The sequence below is a fragment of the Melanotaenia boesemani genome, chromosome 24 (assembly GCF_017639745.1).
Source record: "Melanotaenia boesemani isolate fMelBoe1 chromosome 24, fMelBoe1.pri, whole genome shotgun sequence".
Taxonomy (NCBI): Eukaryota; Metazoa; Chordata; class Actinopteri; order Atheriniformes; family Melanotaeniidae; genus Melanotaenia; species Melanotaenia boesemani.
In genome coordinates this window covers 8,146,491-8,154,066 of record NC_055705.1, presented here as the reverse complement: position 1 = coordinate 8,154,066, position 7,576 = coordinate 8,146,491, and the positions used below count along the sequence as shown (strand labels likewise).

General features: G+C 48.4%; 1 long non-coding RNA gene across 1 annotated transcript; it reads right to left on the bottom strand.

Moving 5' to 3' along the window:
• Positions 1–1,525: 1,525 nt before the first annotated feature.
• Positions 1,526–2,168, bottom strand: LOC121635856. The gene is made up of 3 exons (XR_006009549.1): positions 2,065–2,168; positions 1,718–1,797; positions 1,526–1,644 (listed from the first exon to the last, which is right to left on the bottom strand). It is a non-coding gene; the product is annotated as an uncharacterized LOC121635856 (long non-coding RNA).
• Between the last annotated feature and the right edge of the window lie 5,408 nt (positions 2,169–7,576).

Sequence of the window (7,576 nt, the reverse complement as noted above, 5' to 3'; positions counted from 1 at the left end):
CTGGCCACGTTCACCAGCTCATCCGGAGGGATCCCGAGGCGTTCCCAGGCCAGCCGAGAGATGTAGTCCGTCCAGAGTGTCCTGGGTCTTCCCCGGGGCCTCTTTCCAGTGGGACGTGCCCGGAACACCTCACCGGGGAGGCGTCCAGGAGGCATCCTAACCAGATGCCCTAGCCACCTCATCTGGTGCCTCTCGATGCGGAGGAGCAGCAACTCTACTCTGAGCCCCTCCCGGATCACCAAGCTTCTCACCCTATCTCTAAGGGAGAGCCCGGCCAACCTGCGAAGAAAATTCATTTTGACAGCCTGTATTCGCAATCTTGTTCTTTCGGTCACTACCCACAGCTCGTGACCATAGGTGAGGGTGGGAACATAGATCGACCGGTAAATCGAGAGCTTTGTCTTTTGGCTCAGCTCCTTCTTCACCACGACAGACCGATGCAGCGTCCACATCACTGCAGATGTGGCACTGATCCGCCTGTCGATCTCCTGCACCATCCTTTCCTCACTCGTGAACATGACCCCGAGATACGTGAACTCCTCCACTTGGGGCAGCACCCTATTGCAGATCCGGAGAGAGCACTCCACCCTTTTTCACCTGAGAACTATGGTCTCGGATTTGGAGATGCTGATTCTCATCCCAGCCGCTTAACACTCGGCTGCGAATAGCTCCAGTGAGAGCTTAAGATCACGGCCCAATGAAGCCAACAGAACCACATCATCCGCAAAAAGCAGAGACCCAATCCTGAGGCCACGAAAATGGATCCTTACAACACCTCGGCTGCGCCTAGAAATTCTGTCCATAAAAGTTATAAACAGAATCGGTGACAAAGGGCAGCCTTGGCGGAGTCCAACCCGCACTGGAAACGATTCTGATTTACCGACCGGTGTCAGACCAAGCTCTGACACCGGTCGTACAGGTATCGGACAGCTCGTACAAGCACTCCATACTCACGGAGTACCCCCCACAGGAGTCCCCGGGGGACACGGTCAAATGCCTTCTCCAAGTCCACAAAGCACATGTAGGTTGGTTGATTAAACTTCCTTGCCCCCTCAAAGACCCTGAAAAGGGTGTAGAGCTGGTCCACTTCGACAGGGACGAAAACCACATTTCTCTTCCTCAATTCAAGGTTCGACTATCCGGCGGACCCTCCTCTTCAGCACCCCTGAATAGACCTTACCAGGGAGGCTAAGGAGTGTGATCCTCCTGTAGTTGGAGCACACCCTCCGGTCCCCCTTTTTGAAGAGGGGGACCACCACCCCAGTCTGCCAGTCCAGGGGAACTGTCCCCGATGTCCATGCGATGCTGCAGAGGCGTGTCAGCCAAAACAGCCCTACAGCATCCAGAGCCTTAAGGAAGTCTGGGCAGACCTCATCCACCCCCGGGGCCTTGCCACCGAGGAGCTTTTTAACCACTTCAGTGACCTCAGCCCCAGAGATGGGAGAGCCAGCACCAGCTACCCCAGACTCTGCTTCCTCATCGGAAGACGTGTTGGTGGGATTGAGAAGGTCTTCAAAGTTGTCACGAATCAGCAAACTGGACCACAAATAAAGTTGGAACTGAGGAATAGGTAAAAACAGTGTTTATTGAGATGATGAGAATTTCTCTGGGGAAATCAGGTCTGGTTTTTGCAGTCAGCTTAGCCTGCAGGTAGGAGAGCTCAGATGAGAATCCAGCCAGAACAAACAGGAATGTGTGAGAGATATTGCTCACGTACCAGCGGAGGGGATGGAAACCAGCAGGGTGGTTTTCAGGGGCCGTGATGTCGTAAGAGAAGCTCCGCCGGGGCTGTGGAAACTGCAGAACCAGAAAGACAATTAGTTTGTTCTGATAGTTACAGAAGTGGAAAATCCAGGATGAATAAGATCTCCAGGAATCCTCCAGAGTTTCCAGATGGCAAGGGGCAAGATCCGTAATCTGAAATCCAAATCCTGAGGGCAGTCCAAGGGTCAGAGTACCGGCAGAATGAATCACAGGCAGAGTCAACAGACAGGGGGCAGGCAGAATCAGGTTTTCCAAGTCGAAACACAGGTCAAGGATCAGAGACAGAGTGGCACGGTTTACCAGACAGGGAGCAGGCTGAGTCGGGATATTCAGGTCCAAAAATGGGTCACAGGTCAGAGATCAGGTTGGCAAGCAGGAGATAATGGCTGGAAGCGTACAGGGATAAACCAAGATGACCTGGCAAAGAAGAGTTGCCACAGACTGGTATATAAGGAGCCCAGACCAGGTGGAGCGCATCAGCAATCAGCAGAGCTGGAGGGAGAATGCTTTCAGGGACTGCTGGGAAAACTCAGGGCCGGCCACGCACTGTGACAGAAGTATTCTCTCCACTGCCTCACAACGTCCCGAGTCGAGGTCAGTAGCCCACTGTACACAGTGTTAACGGAGCACTGCTATCCCCTCCCGAGCCGCCGGATGGTGGACCAGAATCTCCTCAAAGCAGTCCAGAAGTCATTCTCCATGGCCTCTCCAAACTCCTCCCATGCCTTAGCGACCGCCGAAGCTGCGCTTCGCTTAGCCCGCTGATACCCATCAGCTGCCTCTGGAGTCCCACAGGTCAAAAAGGCCCGATAGGACTCCTTCTTCAGCTTGACGGCATCTTTTACGGCTTGACGGCTGGTGTCCACCAACGAGTTTGGGGGTTACTGCCACGACAGGCACCGACGAGCTTACGGCCACAGCTGCGGCTGGCCGCCTCGACAATAGAGGCAGGCAACACAGCCCATTCGGACTCAATGTCGCCCGCCTCACTCGGGACATGGTTGAAGCCCTGAAGATGGGAGTTGAAACTCTTTCTGACAGGGGACTCCGCCAGACGTTTCCAGCAGACCCTCACAACACGCTTGAGTCTGCCAGGTCTGACCGGCATCCTCCCCACCATCTGAGCCAATGCACCACCAGGTGGTGATCAGTTCTCCGCCCCTCTCTTCACCCGAGTGTCCAGAACATGCGGTCGCAAGTCCGACGATACGACTACATAGTCGATCATCGAACTGCAGCCTTGAGTGTCCTGGTGCCAAGTGCACATGTGGGCGCTCTTATGCCTGAACAAGGTGTTCGTTATGGACAGTCCATGACGAGCACAGAAGTCCAGCAACAAAACACCACTCGGATTCAGATCAGGGGGGCCATTCCTACCAATCACGCCCCTCCAAGTCTCGCTGTTTTTACCCACGTGAGCATTGAAGTCCCCCAGCAAAACGAGGGAGTCCCCGGAAGGAGTGCTCTCCAACACCCCCTCCAAGGACTCCAAAAAGGGTGGGTACTCTTAACTGCTGCTTGGTGCATAAGCACAAACAACAGTCAGGACACGTCCCCCCACCTGAAGGCAGAGGGAGGCTACCCTTTCGTCCACCAGGTTAAACCCCAATGTACAGGCGCCAAGTCAGGTGGCAATGAGCATGCCCACACCTGCTCGGCGCCTCTCACCAGGAGCAAGTCCAGAATGGAAGAGGGTCCAGCCCCTCTCAAACCATGCGTTGAGGTGAGTCCAACTATATCTAGCCGGAACCGCTCAACCTCGTGCACCAGCTCAGGCTCCTTCCCCGCCAGAGAGGTGACATTCCTAAAGCTTCTGCCGAGGTCTAGGATCAGACCGCCAGGGTCCCCGCCTCTGGCAGCCGCCCAGCTCACACTGCACCCGACCCCTATGGCCCCTCTTGCAGGTGGTGAGCCCACGGGAGTGGAGGCCCATGTCACCCTTTCGGGCTGAGCCCAACCGGGCCCCATGGGCAAGGGCCCAACCACCAAGCGCTCTCCTCTGTGCCCCACCTCCAGGCCCGGCTCCAGAGGGGGGCCCCGGTGACCCATGTCCGGGCAAGGGAAACCCTGGTCCTTGCTTTGTCATCATTATAGGGGTGATTTGAGCCACACTTCGTCTGGTCCCTCCCCTAGACACCTGTTTATGACCCTACCAGGGGCAAATTCCCTGACAACATAGCCACTAGGATCGTTAGGACGCACAAACTCGGAGGAGTCTTCTAATGTAAATAAAAAAAGTAAAAAAAAAATTTGTTTTTCTTTTGTTTATTATTGTATTTACAGATGATTATATTTGAAATATTTTATGTTAATTATTTTGAAAATTTTACTTTTCTTTGAAATAATCTTTCATTCAATTCAACTCAAAATGTGAAGGGGCCATGCCATTTATTGCGTAAAAAACAAGTAATAGATGCTTTTACTGGCTCTTCAAACTGACAGGGAGCCAGCGTAAATCAGCAACATGAATCAGTGTTTTAGCATGCTTCAGGCAGTCTTTTAAAATGCAGATGGAGACCTGGAGTCTGTCCTTTTTCCACCCTCGATCAGCATGCCTACAAGAGTTTCTGAGGGTGCAGATGGAGTCATTCAGTCATGGTTGGGGTGCAGGTTTGGAGCTCCTAGATGTGAATGGAGCAATAGAGTTAAAGAATAGACTCCAAGGTGCCTGTGCATGTAAAATTAAAAAGATCATAAAAGGCTTCAGCACTGATGGCACAAGAGTCAATCAGGCTAGAAAGTACAGAATGACTGACTGCTGCTGAAAACTAAAGCAATTTCTCAGAGTTTAACATACGCCAGCTGAAGCTGACACTGACATTGAAAAAAGTCTTTGCAAAGTTTTGGTGGCTAATAGATCATTGCACACAATAAGGGAGTGCTGAACTGAATCTCAAAGAGCTTAAGTTCGAAAGTGGAGCACTTGCTTGAGGGGAATCTCCGACAGGGGAAAGTGGACCTCCACACAGAAGCAAGTGCTACCTCTGCCAGAGGTCCGAGGCAAGCCAACGAAAGACCAGTCAGGCAGAAGGAGTTAAGAAAAGGCCAATGACTCACCATCATGAAGCAAGGTCTCAGTAATAAATATAAAATCATACTCCAGATACTCAGAAAAATCTGTCAGCAGGAATGTTTTATTTGTTAACGACTTAGAATTGACAAGTGGAGAAGTTCCTTACTTTACGGCAGACTTGCATAATCCAAAACACCAACACTACGCTTGCAAACCTGGAATTGGTGATGAAGATCAGCATCTACAGCAGAAGCCAAGTAATTCACAGGTGGAAGATCAGTGACAACAGGTAGGATCCAACAGAGCCAGACTCCTCTGGTTGAGTAGGGATGAAAGATCCAAGAAGAAGCCCAGAAAGCTGCCACGGAAGGACCACAGGTGAGCCCTGAGCCGAGGTAGAACACTGCTGCATTTACCCCTTTTCCTTGAGTGCTTTCTGTGGAACAGGGCGTACGGTATGCTGCAAAAGTACACCTGACAAAAGTGGGGGTGGGGAGAGTGATGGGGATGAGTTCCCTAAAAGAATGCCATTCATGAGCTACAGAGATGGTAAAAAGTGATGGACTCCCAATCATAAAGCAGTCGAGCAGGGACATTCAGACAGCAAACACGGACAAGAAAGAAGGCAAAAAGATGCAGAAAAGTCCGGCAGACAGTGTGCGGTGCACACTGCTGGCACCATCTTGCCTCAATATACCAGTTGATCGATCAAGTTCAAGTTTATTTAAGTTCAAGATCAAATAATTGGAAGAACTTACTGGTTTTTTGAGTCCTTCACAGCCCGCCACTGACTTGAGGATGTAGTTGAAAGCTGATTATATAGAGGTGGAGAAGTTTCTGTCTGTCCCAGCAGCTGCTGAGATGATGAAATAAAGACCTTTTGTAGTTTTTATTTTATTCTTGCCAAGAGAAGAGGGATACGGGGGATTTGTTATACTTAAAGTGAAAGGAAAGGTGGCATGGCAGAGACATCGGACAGACAACCTTTAATACAAATTCCACCTTGCCCCCTTTTGCCACTATTGCTTCTTGTTTGTTCCTAACAACATTTGTTCCATAATTTTAAAGTTTATGAACGCTGTTTTCCAACCACATATCGACTTTAAAATTTGCAGTTTTTCCTTAATGAATTATGAGATGAGTCTAGGTCTGTGCGAACTCATCATATGCATTCTGCGATCTCTTTGAGGTGTGAAATGACAATCATACTTGGAAGAAATGTCAGACTGGAGTTATTAGGCTGCTTTCCCATAAATAGAACACAGCACATTTTCACGGCTGCATTATCATTTGCCAACAGATGCACTGGGAACGAGCCGAAACAGTCCATTAAGTGACGAGGAATAAAACTCTATTTGTTTTAATCATTAAATAAGGGGGGAGTTATTGAACTGAAATATGTGTGGCAATATTACACGGTGCTAAAAAGCAAAGCTGCTCAGTGATGAATTCCAAACAGCCAGAGGTCACACAGAGTCCAATAACAATGAATGTGTAGATATGCAGGGAAAAATCAGAGGGGTGCAAAGGAATGCACACTCATTACAGCTCCCTTGTTTTTCACAAATTAAGGGAGGACCAGACTCCAAATGAAAGTGAAGCAGATGAAAGAGCTTCATGATAAGTCTGCAATTTTATCTTGGAAGCAGAGGCAGGTATGTGCTGCAGAGAAAAACAGGCTCAGCATGCAAGCGTGCATTTTACGATGGAGGTCCATTTGCAGCTGTGTTTGTTTTCTGTGTGAAGGACAATCGCTATCAGGCTATCTGATATACTAATTTAATGCAAAGTAATGACCGAGATTAAGTCACCTAAACTAGTCACTAAGTCACTAAACCCAATCACACACACACTCATACAACACTTGTGTTGTTTGTTATACTAAGTGCTTTTTCCTACCACACTCATTTATACCCTGATAAACACATTGCTCCTTCTGAGCCACTGTTGGGGAGGCTCTGATCTTGAGAGGATAGCAGTTCCACAAAAACAGGTGCCCCGCTGGCTTACCCAGTGGAGCCAGAAACATCAGCCGGGGCACTCCATCTGCGTCTTGACAGGTTTATATTTAAGATTTATTAGAACACAGAAAATAAGGAATTTTTCCTGCAATGCTTGCTAGCTACCTAAACAACTCGCTAGCTAGCTAATCCTGCGCACTTCTTGCTGCAGCCACCGAAGCGTGGGGGATAACTACTGAAAGTGAAGCAAGAAAAAACTGTCACATTCACAAACTTAGTTGAGCATTAATGTTTTAGTACTTTTGATCAAAATTAAGACAGATTCAATTTCTTGAACACAATATTAGTACAAGTTCACGAGCGTTCACACTAACCGTAAGTCAAGTAATGTAATGTCACACTGAGCAAGTCCTTCCACAGGTGAAGATTTTATAAAGCAGTTGGGGATATTAAAAAGCTTGATCAGTATGGGAGGTTTGATATGAACTTGTTGTTCATTATTGATGTGTCCAAACTGTTCTTTTTTAGCTGTGATGTGATCACTGCAGTTTTTAGGAATTATGGGAATCAGCTTGACAAAATAGAGGACTTGACTACATGCAGAATATCACAACATAAAGCTGGAAGCAGTTTTAAAGAAGTTTGTGAGAAGAATATCAAAAGCATCAAGCTGAGCAGTGCAATGAAAATAAATAGTTAATTATTGCCTGAAATTATAAGGATAAGGAAGGTAAATTGTTGCAGTGCATCACATGACTTCAGCAGTTCTTAATCACAACTGTTGCAAAGATAACAAGATGCAATTGTCTTCACGGGATTTGCAGACAATGTGCTCATC